Raw genomic sequence first — 14,960 nt, 5'->3', positions numbered from 1 at the left:
TGTTTTTGACCACAGAAAGTTACAATTCTGCTACTTCACTAATACAAATCCTTTGAAATACATAGCTGGACTACAGCCCAATCTGTTGGCACATTCAGCTGCAAGGTGCTCTCCTGTTCCCTCCAAATTTAATCAGAAATTTCAGTCTGGAGTAGAAAAATTATTTCCTAAATAGAGAGCAAGAAGGGAATAATCTTTTCCCTGTACACCCAGATTCTGGCAATTAGTGATATATAGACTTCCTGAGACAGAGGTTGGATCTGAACTAACACGTTTAATATTCCCCAATGAGTTTAACCTCTAATGCCTTTCTTGATAATTTTGGCTTCGGCCATATTCTGTAGCCAGAAGTATCTCAGTTAGTTAAATGCCATGTGAACAGGTACTCTTTCTGTTTCATTTAAATTTGATTCCTGATCTTTTAAGACAAGAATTCTTCATTCCTTTTCTCTGCAGCCTTCATGATTATTCTTCTGTAGTCATGTGTTCTACAACAAACAGTCCTTCTATGTGTGAAATCTACTGAAGGCATTCATATTTTGATCCTTGGCACTTACCTGCAGTTTTCAAAGTTCTAGCCAATTATTTTTTCTCCTTTGTTATTACAATATACACTGAGTGTGCATTAGTCAACACATAGGTACATCACAGTTTTGTTTACTGGCAGGATGATACTTTCTGTTTTGTTCTCCTTTGTTTCCTAATGATTTCTGTTTGCATTTTTTACATCACTGAATGTGGGGATGATATTTCCAGAAGACTCTTAATGATGTGTTTATCCCATATGCACCATATTGTATACCTTGATATTGAATTTCTCATGCCATTAAAAATGTAAATACCCAAATCTGTTCCATCAGAGTGAGAATTTTAAAACCAGATATTAAATACACTTTCTAGCACCTAAGCTCCTACCTTTTTCAAAGATATCCCAGGTACTAACTCTTCTTCTTTTCCCTTTTCCCTTTTTTTCCCTTTTCCCTTTTTTTCCCTTTTCCCTTTTCCCTTTTCCCTTTTCTTTTCCCTTTTCCCTTTTCCCTTTTCCCTTTTCCCTTCCCTTCCCTTCCCTTCCCTTCCCTTCCCATGGAGAAATTCTTCCTGTTGTCCAACCTTAACCTCCCATGGTGCAACTTGAGGCCATTTCTCCTTGTCCTTTCACTTGAGACATGGCAGAAGAAACCAACGCCCACCTGACTACAGCCTCTTTTCAGGTAGTTGTAGAGAGCAATGAGCTCCCTTCTGAACCTTCTTTTCTCCAGGCTAAACACCCTCAGCTCCTTCAGCCAGTAGTCGTAAGACACATTTTCTAGACCCGTCACCAGCTTTGTTGCCCTTTCTGGACATTCTCCAGCTTCTTGATGTCCTTTTTTAAGTCAGGGGCCCAGAACTGGACACAGTACGAGAGGTGAGGCCTCACCAGTGCTGAGTACAGGGGAACAATCACTTCCCTGGTCCTGCTGATCACACTATTTTTGATACAGGCTAGAATGCCACTGGCATTCTTGGACACCTGGGCATATAGCTGGCTCATGTTCAGCCAATTGTTGACCAGCACCCTGAAGTCCTTTTCCAGTCACCGTTCCCTCAGCCTGTAGGGTTGCATGGGGTTCTTGTGACCCAAGTGCAGGACCAAGCACTTCACCTTAGTGAACTTCAAAATATTGGCCCCATCCTATCAATCCAGCCTGTCCAGATCCCTCTCCAGAGCCTTTCAAACCTCCTGCACATCAACACTTCTGTCCAACTTGGTGTCATCTGCAAGCTGATTGAACTTTGTAGAATAGTTATTTGGAAGTGTTAAGCTATAAATTGCTGGAGATAAAGGTTAGAACTAAGGATCTATGCACAATTTTATTCATCCATTCTTCCCTTTGTCTCGTTTGTTGGTCATGGTTGTGAAAAATGGATTAGACCATTGTCCGACCCAAGCCAACAATTTTAGGGCAGTTATGTTTTCTTATGGGTTTTGTACAATTTTAAGACTGGAAATGAAAAATTGGAAAATAATTGAAAATGAAAAGTTATCTGCTTAAATTCTAGATATTTTTGTAGAGATTTTTGAAAATTTACTTCAGTGCATATGTCTTTGTTATACCATGCAGATGATCACTGTAAACTCAATACTATTTGTGCTTCAGTAGCTAAGTCTTTTCAAGAGTCTCAAATATTACTAATAAATCAGATCATACAATATTTGACAAATATAGGTTGCAATGGAAATCTGCTGTTCATGGTGGAAACAGCATAGAAAAGAAAAAGCAGCACAGAGGATTCTTACAGTCCATGTTTGACTCAGAAGACATGGATGGTTGCTGCTATAGGCCATACAAGAAACTTATGACAGAAGTCAGTAACAGAATCTACATGAAGTTTAAACTTTAACAGCAGGTCTGCCCTTGTACTAATAAGGAAATCATTTGGACCTGACACTTCAATTAATCCCATTTCTTTATCCCCTCAAAAACAATCTTCTCACCAGTCTAGTTTCTCAACTTTAGTGTTGTCTGAAAACAGTCTTTCCTGAACTTATGACATTCCTGTAATATTTCTGCCCCGAATTAGGCTCAGAAAAGCAGTAATACATACCAGGTGCATTGTCTTAATATCTAAGAGAGAATAAGTAACAGGATTATGTTGAAAAACAGCAATGTCCTGGACAGGCTTATTTACCACAAATGAAATACAGCATCTGGGAAGAAACCCCAAATAAGCAGGACTAATGAATATGCATGCTTTTTGGGAGGGAAAATACGTTACATCTAAGGATGGGGTCACATATGTTTAGAAAGAACAACAACCTGTTCTAGAATTACAGAATATTGCATGAGCCACATGGATGTTCACAGAATCACAGAATATGCCAAGTTGGAAGGGACCTACAAGGATCCTCGAGTCCAGCTCCTGGCCCTGCACAGGACCATCCCCAAGAGCCACACCATGTGCCTGAGAATATTATCCAAACATTTCTTGAACTCTACCAGGCTTGGTGCCGTGACCACTTCCCTGGGAATCCTGTTCCAGTGACTCTCTGGGTGAAGAGCCTTTTTCCAATATCCAACCTAAACCTACCTTGACACAACTTCAGGCTGTTCCCTCAGGTCCCGTCACTGGTCACCATAGAGAGGAGATCAGTGCCTGCCCCTCCTCTTCCCTCATGAGGAAGTTGTAAACTGCAATGAGGTCTCCCCTCAGTCTCCTCTTCTCCGGGCTGAAAAGACCAAATGACCTCAGCTGCTCCTCATACGGCTTCCCCTCAAGGCCCTTCATCATCTTCATTGCCCTCCTTTGAACACTTTCTAATAACTTAATATCTTTCTTATATTGTTGTTCTATGGCATAGCCAAGCGATGCCAGTTGGATACTTTCAAGGCAGCACGTGTAGTTCATATTAATCTAAGAGAAGGCAAATCTCAGTTACTCCAATATTTCTGATATATCTCCAATGAGGAAGTACACATTGACCATGAAGATCACATAGAAGCTCAGGAAAAAAATACTCTTCTTGAAATTCAAAGAATGTTAATCCAGTGCATTTGATTTGAAGCTCTGAGCAACAAAATTTTGATTTTTATCAACTGTAAACTTCTGTCATGTTACATGCACTACTGCTTTGAAACACCATTTTCTTTCTTTGTTGAGATTCACAAAATATTTCTGTTCTGTGGGCAAAATGCAGTAAGGAAAAATAAGTTCCTTTTTTGGTTGCTAAAGGAGTAGAACAAAAGCTGTGCTTGCTGGTGAGCAGTGAGTTCACTGTCACTGTTCCCTCAGGCCACTGTGCAAGTCATTAGGCATTCCACAACAAATCCATTAAATTTTTAATATCAACAGCAATCATTTTGAATCTCAATGGGTGTTGAAACTACAGAATACATGGTCTGAATGTTATAATCCAGCCTACAGATTTAGAAAGAACATTATGCAACAGATATTTCACCATATCAGTATATTCACATTTTAAACACTTCTTTAATTTTACACATACTCTGTTCATATCTGCAGGAAAAGAGCTGCAACTTCCATGGAGCTGGTGGGAGCCACAGATGGCACAAGACAATTGAGTGTCATGAGGGAAATCTCCTATAGACAGGGCTGGTGGAGAGAAAAAGAGCACCCTGAACACCCAATATCACCCTTCACTGCACCTTCACAGGGAGAGAGAGCATCCTCTCAGTAAAATCAAATTAACCAAGCTGTCAAGATGTGATTAGCTACTGACAGAAGGAGGGAGTGAGTCAGAACACTATTTACAATTACCTTCCTCCAAAAGTGTCCAAAAATATATTTTCTTGGTATCAGAATCTCAGACAATTCAAATGGTCTGAATTCTTCACCTTGAAACTGCGCAGATCAATTACATTTAGATAGTTTTACCTAAAACAGAATTTGTCAACAGAGTGATAATTTGAGCTTCTGATTTATATTATTTTAAAATAAACAGTTCTTCTCAGGCCTTGTAACGATACATCAAATCCTTGCAGCTGTTGTTTCAATCCTTAAAAGCTTATCAGTCAGAAAAAAATGATGATGGAACACAAGAACATCTGCAGCTGTTAAAGTTAGGGGAGACACCAGTAAATCAAATGAGTCAAGGTACATTTCACAAATTCTAAAGTGTTAACAGTGTGTTTTCTTGGTTTATTAGTATTAGAAATTTCCTTCAGACAAGCAGGACTGTGTCTTTCATGCAGCACAGACTTCCCAGGCACTGTTATGTTCACTTTAGAAAGGCATTATTAAAATTTATATGCAAGTATGATCAACTATCCATTGTCCCCTTGAGGCAAGGAAGGAGAATCTAAAACCCACAAATGTCATGAACAGTGATTAGTCACTTCAGCAGCATAAGTAAATCAGCATTTACAACATATCAGCTTTAATCCTGAGTTCTGCAGATCTTGAGTTTATGTTCACAATTCCTAAAGAGCAAGCAATTTCAAAAAGACTACAGAATTGTTTTCTCAATAATCTAATGACCTTTTGAGAACATTATCACACTTTGGTGACCATGCAGGTGGGTTTTACTTTGTGAGAAGATACTAGTTTGTCTTTCTCCTCTGGAAATCTGTCCTTTCTGCAAAACAGGAATAACATCCAAAGTCCTAGGACAGACCAGTTGCCCACTCAGTACAGTATCCCCCGTGAAATGACAGTCAAATATAAATTCTTCCAAAGCCACATGCAAGAAAAGCACAAGGTTTAAAACAGTGACACTGCAGCAGGCTGGTTTTTAGGAATTTCTTCATCTGTAGTTTGTGTCTGCAACTTCTGTGCAATAAGCCCTTGGATCATTTTTGTTCCATATTTTTGGTGGACTCTTCCTGATACAGTGTGTCATCAGCAAAATATTACTGATTAATGTCAGTAAAACCTTACTATGCATCTCCTTTTCCTGATTGTTTGTTAGCATGTCCAACAATACAAGTCTCACTGATTTCCTATAACATTATACATATAAAATGTGTCTATTGGGAAAATTAGTGATTTCTCTATATACTCCTTCTTTTCATTAATTATAAATCCAAAATCAAATCTTCTTGTACATCATATCTTTTTTCCTTTATGGTATGAATTACAAGAAAAAACTATCCTTTCCAGACCTTTTCTTTTTTTTTTTCTTTTCTTCACCTCTTCTCATCCATTAGATGAGAACACGTGAAATAAACTCAGTTCAACTCAGTCAGATCTTTGGGATTCATCTCCAACAGTTTAACTCAGGTTTTAAGACTTGTTAAGATCAAAAGTGGTTTCAAAATCACAGGTGCATTTTATCAAACTTCACGATAATTATTCAGAGTTTTAATAGACATTGAAACATAATTGCCTTCCATAAGACATGTTGATTCTTTCCCTTTGAGTTTATATATATCTATCTCTATATTAACATAAACTTTATTTTGCATTTGATTATTGATATAGAAGTCAGTTTACTGCTCTGTCATTCTCTAAAACCATTTATAAAAGGGGTATCACTTTTCATTCCTCCAGTGAAAAAGCAGAATGTATTCATTCATTCTTACTTCCCTTATTTCTCAAACTCCAGTCTTCAACAGCTATTACCATTTACCTAATTGGCTTTTTTGAAAGGCCATTCTACCAACACTGTAATTTCAGGTGGTTCCTCACAGTCACTTTGCTGAAGGAAGGCTTCAGTGTAGGAATGTCTCTAAATTGCTTCACTGTAAGTAATAACAATAACCTAGCCATATTTCCTCAAATGGTCTTACCATTTGTGAATCTTTTACTGACATCTCAATCATTTACTGGTCCTTATGACTCTGTGGCAAGATATTTTTTCTTCTGTGTTTAAGAAAAAACATTATTCCAATTTTTTTGCCTTTAGTAAATTGTTCCTCAAAACTTTTTTTTTTTTTTTTTTTTTGCATAACTGCATAGAGTTTTATGCTTAACTTGCTAAAGGCTTTAGTGCATTTCTGTTTTTTGGTTTTCTTTTTATTTTCTTCATTTGTAATAAAGTTCAGAGTTTTTTTCTTTTCTTTTTCCCTTTTTCCTTTTTTTTTTTTTTTGTATTTCTTATAGCTTCCTTTACCCTAAAGCTTAACCTTACCACAACTCCTTCATTTTATTACCATACTTTTTTTGTCAGGATTACACATTTACCTTGAGATTAATAAACTCCATATCACTTCAAATGTTTCACTCTTTCAACTGCTTCTTGAATTTTCTTTTAACGTTTTAACGTATTTATGATGATCTTTTAAAAGCTGATGTTACTGGAGTGATTTCTTGCTAGTTGGAGGACACTTCATTTTCCTAAAGATTTTTAATATCTCTACTTTACAATTGCTGCTACAGAGAAACTCTTTATAGTAATATCCTGACAGAGAGTCTGTCTGGTTGACCTGGCTAGTACTCAGGTCTGCTTCCTGAATTTCTTCTGCCTCTGTGTATTCTTTGACTATTTGTCTCTGAAAGTAGTTAGAAATGATAAATCAAAATTTATTGTTTGTGCCACGCTCTCATAACCTTCAACTATTCTACCTTTGACACCCTTGAAGTCTTCTGATTCCAGTGCTTCCCTTTCAATCCTGCCATCCCATTCATATACCTGATATCACATCCCACTGTAACTTCCCTACTTATGTAAATATGGATGTAAGGATTCTGTGTTGTTTGTTAACAAGGTAATTTTTAATGACTTTAAGCTGTGTTGAACTACAGTATTATTCCTTCTCTGGCAAAATCTTGGTTGTTACTGTTTTGTCATTTAAACACTGGTATTACGGTGCTCTATTAATTGTCCTCTTTCCATTGAGTTTCTGAGTTGTCTGTTCTGTCACTTAAAAGTAGACATCCTAATCCTCTCATCTTGGTGCTTAGACTTTTAACATTCATATAGAAGTAGTTATAAAATTGGCATCTCATATGAAGCGATGATAGAATTTACATTTGGGGTTTTCTGTTAAGTTCCTGGTTCTCACATCTGACACATATTACTTAATTCAAGGAACAGGAATTGTTCCATTAATCCACTAGATCCTTTCACATTCTTAAATAAAGCAAATGTATACTTGTTCATAGAAAACAGCTCTTTTTCATTACAGGGCCATATGACAAAGTACTATTCATGCATACTGTCATTGAAAAAGTCATAAGAATGCAGACGAGATGTGTGGAAAAAGTAATGTCATAAATTAATGTAAATGTAAAAAAGTAAAGTAATAAATGACAGATCATGCGGCTTCAGAAATTAGTGCCAAAGTCTATAGCTACTCTTAAGATTCTTTTAGTGACACATCTGTAGAATATAAAGCAGAAAAGCCTACATGGAAAAGGCATTTCTAGTCCTCACTGTCTCAGACAGTGGTGAAGAGTGTTTATTGCTCTTCATGAAAAATCATTAGCAATTGACAAGCCAGAAAACATATCAATTTCTGCCAGAAAAACTAATTTTTAAGCTGTTGATGTATCTCTTTCACGACTTTCCTTATGGAATGTGATTTGAAGGATCCCTTGCCCAGAGCAGGAGAATGACAACCAGTCAGGATAATTCACTGCAATGAATGGGAACTCTAAGATCACTTTGAGGGGATTTAGCTTGTATATAGAAATATATGTTTACATATATTTTATATATATATATTTGTGTCCATGTACTGAAAAGTGTGAAGGTTTTTGCTGTTTATCTAATTGTTGTCTGAACAAACTAAGTCACATTTACCTTAATATATTTGGTTAGAATCTCACATCTCCTTTTCAAATCCTTAGTGAAACTACTCGGTGTTTGTGTTTTGAAATAGCAACCTCTACTGGCTACTTAGGTTTGAAATGGATCTTGACTGAAACTAGTAATTCTATCTTGTATGATGCATTGTGTATCTGTACTGTCAAAATCACTGAACCTGCAGTACTTGTATGTTCAAAAAGTTAATTATATGCCAAGAAAAATCAGCATTTATTAAGATGTTTGTGATTTTTCCAAAATATTACAATGGAGATCTATTTCAGTTCTTCATTAGGCAGTCTTAATTAAACCGTTCCAGACTTTTGCAGTGCCCAATCCAAAACCCAAGCATTCCAATTAAAATAATTCAATATATTTCTATGAAGTTTAGATCTAGACTCAGATTTACCCAGACTGTATATCAAAGAGGAAACATTTTATTTTAGAGACATTTTTATTTTTGTTATTTTATCAAAAATTGAATACTAATTTATTTTTTCATTTAAGAGATAAATATTGATAGAAGATTTTTTTTTTTTTTTGGAGAGCTAAGTTTTAAATCTGAGAAATTAAAAAGGTTCATAGGATAAAGCTGGCCTAAAGAAAGCTTGCATAGCAAAAAGATTGAATTTTAAAGTTCATTACACATTCACTCAAGCACAGTAAAGAATACCTTATTCAGCAAAGCTGTCCTACTAAAAGAATGAGTAATGTATATCTGAATGACATACGAAGATTGTAGCCTGCAAATTTTGACAAAATGGCAGATGGTCTATTTTCATTTTTGTACTCCCTCAACTTCGTATTTCAATTATTCCTGAATCAATTCAAGACAGCTTTCAATATTGCTGCAGAAAAATAACTTTGGGCACACAAATCTATGTTTAAAGGAAGGTTTAAACCACCCAAGTTGTCATGTGAGACCTCACCTGGAGTACTGAGTCCAGCTCTGGGGTCTCCACTGGAAAAAAGACCTAGATGTGTTAGAGTGGATCCTGACGAGGACCACAAAAATTGTCCGAGTGCTGGAACACATTTCCTATGAAAAAAGGCGGAGAGGATTGTGGTTGCTCAACCTGAAGAAAAGACTCCAGAAAGGTCTTATTGTAGTCTTTGACTGCATAAAGGGGGCTCAAAAGAAAGATGGAGAGAAACTTTTTACCAAGGTTCTGTAGTGACAGAACAGGGGGAAATAGTTTTGAACTCAGTGAGAGTAGGTTTAGATTGGACATAAGGAAGGATTTTTTTTTTACAATGAGAATAGTGAGGTACTGAAACATATAGAGCAGTTCTGGATCTCCCGTCATTGGAAGGGTTCAATTTCAAGTTGGTTGGAGCTTTGAGCAACCTGACATAGTGAAAGATGTCTCTGCCCATAAGGGGGGGATTGGACTGGATGGTCTTTGGAGGTACCTTCCAACCTAGACCATTCTATGGTTCTATGAAATCTTAATTACTTCTTGAAGACAGAAAATATAGGGTCTCATCAGGATACCCAGGAAGAACTCACTGACTGCCACATTGAGGTGCTATAGGAAGAAAATTTTGCCACGTAAAAAAACAGTCAGAAAGGAAACAAATGCAAAGTTTAGCAAGGAACTGAATTCAGCTCCAGTAAGTCCTGCGTAAATCATATCTCTAGTGAAGACCATTACAGCTTAGAGACTACAAACTAGTATCACACTGATTGTGTAAAGGCATCTAATCAGCTCAGCTGGCTTACACTATGTTCCACAGCTCCAATTCACTGGGAGCTCAACTGAAGCAGTTATCTGTATGGGGACCAGGAAACAGCTGATGGAGTATTCTACTAGTGTAAATCAGTAGTCACTGAGTAAATGAGTTGTCGTTGTACACAACCAGTCATTGAGCCTTCAATTTTCTCATTTTTTCTCTGGTACTGTCATGCAGTAGGTAATGAAAATGCTCATGTGTCATACAAATGGTAGGGTAACATGGATAGAAGATTAGTTTCTGAAATTACTAGGAAATTTCTAGAATATCCTGCAATGGAATTGGAGTTTATTCACAAGAAAAAGTGGATGGCCACTTAAGGCACAGAGATAAATCATATTTGCTGAAGAGTTTAATGAAAAATATTCACAGTTATTTCTGTTGGATTGTTCTGTTACCAGAAAAGGTAAATCAGGATGCAAAAATGGGCTGTTATTTACCATTCTTTTATGGCTCCTTGCTCTTCTCAATAGTTGTGACTTAGAAGGATTGCTTCTAAGTAGAGGCAAGTTGGAACTGAGTACTGCATACTTTTTATGGAATGAACAGCTTCATTTGTGGACCTAAGGCTTTCATATTTCCTAATAATATAGCTGCTCACAAAAGATCTTCAGTAAGCAAAAGGTATGTTCTTTGAGGAAATAATTGCCTTATTTAGAAAATACCAGAGAAAAGTTATGGATAACAAAATTTGTAAACAACTGAGGTATTAAATTAGGATGTTCATGAGAATCACAGAATCATAGAATATCTCAAGTTGGAAGGGACCCATCATCAAATCCAACTCACTGCTTCTCACAGGAAAACCTAAAATTAAATCATATCACTAACAGCATTGTTCAAACACTCCTAGAATTCCAATAAGTTTGGTGCTTGCTACCACTTTTCTGAGGAGTCTGTTCCAGTGATCAATCACCCTCTCAGTGAAGAACCTTTTCTTAATGTTAAATCTGAACTTCCCCTGATGCAGCTTCATTTAATTTTCTCATGTCCTATGGCTGGACACCAGAGACAGGAGATCACCACCTCCCCACTGCTGTCCCCCTCGAGTAAGTTGTAGACTGCCATGAGTTCACCATTCAGCTTTCTCTTCTTCAAGCTGAGCAAACTAAGTGAACTTATGCACTCCCCCTTAGTCTTGCAGGCACTTGACTCCTTCCACTGCCTTGGTCACACTCCTCTAGACACACTCTAATAGCCTGATGTCCTTAATTGAGGTACCCAAAACTGCACACAGTATTCAAGGGGGAGGCTGCACCAGTCAAATCAAATCATTATCAAGGATCAGCTTATACAGTGCACTCTTCATAGGATGTCTCTACGAAAAATATGTTCTACCAATAATCACAGAATTTATGTCCCATGATTTGTTGTTCTTCTTGATCCAAATTGCAGTACACTTGCATTTTCAAGGTCTTAAGGGAAGTGTTAGTATTTAGGGCTTAATTATTTTTCATCAGTTGGTAACATATGCTGATCATTACTCACATCTAAAGTACTTGCCAAAAAAATTGAACAAGTGAAATAGAATAACGAAGCTATAGCAGGTTTCTCCGAGCAAACCAGTTTCCCACATTTTGCTGCTTTTCCATAAGTAAACATTTATGATCATTTATATTTCTCATTGAACACTGTTTTGAGAAGGAACCATATAGTCTGCTACAATTTGCTATGAATGCGTCTTGGAAGGTCTATATAAAACAAAAAAAATAAAGTATGTTAAGTTGAGACCGAAGTTCAAGCTGAGGTCTACTGGAGGACACAGGACAGAAAATCAGAATGGAAACCACTTGGCAAGCATATAAAAGTTAAGAGAATATTCCAGTTAGGCAAGGATGCATGAAGCAGCTTCTTGACATTATTCTTATCTGCACAACTATGCAAAAATGGCTCAGATGAAGAAAAGAGCATTTCCTGAGACTGTTTCAGGGAAAGAGAGACCTAGGACAAAGAAAAAACAAGGTACTTTAATAATTAACTTTTCCAGTGTTTATCCATCCAGAGAAAAACAAACAGCCCCGAACTAGGTGACAAGCTGTCCCTCTGTGTTTCAGAGGGATAACATGGAGTCTAACAGTGAGATTCACAACAGCTAGCATCCTGAGCTCTGAAGCTCTCTGCATCCTACCTTCAGTATCCATAACCAAATTCTGACCTCACAAATGGATTTTCTCTGGTTTTGCTCAATGTCGTCTTAGGGAATTTGATGGTTCCCTGTCTTTTCCTCTCAACTTCCCTTTTTCTTCTACTGTGTGAGAATTGCCATAATTCCTCATCAGCATGCAATGATTTTAATTTCACAAGCTCCTTAAAATCATGTTTGTCTACAAATTCATCTTCTTTCCGATAAAGAAGAGAGGGAACTCAAAAGTCCACAGAGATGTACAGTATTATTCAGATTGTTTCAGGTAGTGATCTCAGTATAGATTTCATCTTTACCCTTCTCACTTCAAAGCCTTTCCTTGATTCACCTTGAACAGTTCCAAAGTTCAGCCTCTCAAAATTTTGAAAAATAGTGTAGAAGAGAAACCTCTTTAACCGTTATGTTTTTCTAGACCGATCTGAGTTAGTGCTCAGCCTATATCCTACCCCTTTTTTATTAAAACTTTTTTCCACAAAAGACTTGAGCTCCTGTTTAATCATCAAACTCACAAAGTATTTTGATCGCTAGGGATTCTGAATTTCAGCATCAATAAAAAGAGAAAAATACCATTTCCACTCACATGTGGTCTATTCTGGCCTCAAGTTGATTTCCATCCCACAAACAAAAATTACACAGGTCACTTTGACACTCTGTTGAGGATCCCACGGACCCTCTAAATTCCTTTTTTCATTAAGATTTCACTAAGGATTAATATGATGACCTAGTGCCTAGATCTAGTTGTAATTTCATTATCTCCAAAATCATTCATATTAATTATTAAAAAAATGTTCTTGAACTCAGTTTGAACTTATTCTGGAATGCTTCATGGAGCTTTAATCAAAATCTAGCTCTAGACATTTTGAGAACTCCCTTTCCTTATCCCTTAAGGGCTCACTAAATTTGCCCTAGTTTTCTGTTAAATATGTGTTTATTTGTAACACTGAAATACTCTTGAAATGAAAAACTACCTCCCGAGACCAGAAGCAGAAGGAGCTATAGAAGTCAGTACTCTGATTTAGCTCCTTTAAAATGAAAGTCTCTTACATGCTCCAAAGTCCCAAGACTTACCAGCACAGCTCTTCCAGAGGAAGAAGTTGAGCGATTATAAAGGTTTTAATGATTGAAGTCATAGGATTTACAAGGGGCAAGATTTGGATTTATTCCACAGTGGCCATAGAAAATTAAGTTCACAGTCTTAACTCTTGCTCTTCTACATTTCTAGGTGCTGTTGGAAGACTGAGCTACACCAACTCACATGTTTACTTGTGAACAAGCTCATTCTGACAACCCGCCCGATGATCTGTCCTCTGGTCTCCCTTAGCAGACACCCACACTTCTCAGGCTCTGCAGGGACCCTTGTTACACCAGTAGAAAGGAAAACATTTTTCTGAGTTGCTCCCTCCAACATCTCCCTGTAGGGTGAGATGGTGCCAAGGATCAACATGAGGCAAGTGGTTGGGAGCTATTGCCAGTGTGAGGAAAAGTTTGGAGTGTCTTTTAGTTACAGCAAGCGGTGGGCTTGGCTCATTACATCAGCCAATAGTCCTTTCGTTCCCCTCGGGTTTCTCCTCAGCATTAATTTGAAAATGTGCTCCAGTGGGTGGGAGCTGAAGAATGATCTTTTCTCCCAATTCTCTAACCAATCTAATGCTCTTGCAGTCCCATTTTGAGTCTCTTGGTTGGTCTAAAGATGTGGCCAAAAAATTTTGTTAATTTCTGTTTAGAGGAGCACATGCATACAGAAACAAACTGATGAAGTTATAGGAGAGCAGGGACAGACCAACTCAGATTTTGACTCACATGCAGTCTTGCCATCAACTGATAAAAGCCAAATATGCCATGTCCTAAATGGACGAAGTCATTCCCACAATGTTTGCAGGACATTCCTTCAATGCATTACACTATTTTTTGAAAGTCCAATACCTCTTATCTCCTGGAATAGTTCAATTTTCAACTCCAATAATTGTAAGCTACTGTTCCTTTTCTTTGTGGAAATGCTTAACATGGGGGAAAGCATAACCTTCAAAGGCTGAAGAAAACTTTTGATTGTTTTTGTTCTGTGTGCCAAATTACTAATATAATCCATTATGAAAAAAGAAAATCCCATGTAAAATAGCATAGAAATACAGGATTGAGTGGACCTGATTAAAGTTCTCTGTAGTTTTAGTACCTGCCTAATTTTTGTTGTAAAAGTTGTCATATTGTTATTTGGAAGGTGTTTTAGGATGTGGTAACAGATGACAATATTTTTAGATTATCTGGGTAATGTCATATGCAGCATGAAGTATACAAAAATGCTCAAATAAGAATTAACATCATAAATGCCAGAAGTTCACATTATGTTTCAGAGTTAGACAATTTTAGATACAGAATTTGTCCTGCAGAGCATACAATTAGTGGTGCCCTGCAACAATACCTTTTAATAGTCATTTGACCACAATATTGTTTACAGTTCCAGATAGAGACAAAAATAATGTTAATTTGACATGTAAGTTTTAAGTTGGTGGGGTTTTTTGGGGGATTGGTTGTTCGAGTTTGTGTTTTTCTCTTTTTTTTCTTTCTGTAATCATACGAGTGTACTGCAGACTTTAAAGAAGTTCATGAACACAAACTGAACATTTCAATATTCAGAAGGGAGTTTTTTAAAAAATTATTATTATTTATTTTCAGAACAAATAAGAAGCAGAAACTCACTACAAACTCTACTAATAAATTAGTTTCAACAATCATAACCCCTAAATTAAATTATTCATGAAACATCTGATATTGACTTCTATTGGACAAATAATTATCTTAGGGGTCTTTTCCCCTCAAACTAGAGAAAGGCTACTCCCTGCTTAATCCAAACTTTAAAGTTATTCTTCTTGACTGAAAAAGACTTATGTTTCTTGGCAGTCT

This window comes from Pipra filicauda, unplaced genomic scaffold (genome assembly GCF_003945595.2).
Source record: "Pipra filicauda isolate LSUMZ 115617 unplaced genomic scaffold, ASM394559v2 scaffold16_size7369187_pilon, whole genome shotgun sequence".
In the NCBI taxonomy this organism is placed as follows: Eukaryota; Metazoa; Chordata; class Aves; order Passeriformes; family Pipridae; genus Pipra; species Pipra filicauda.
The sequence above is the reverse complement of the archived record's forward strand: the minus strand, read 5'-3'. Positions refer to the sequence as shown.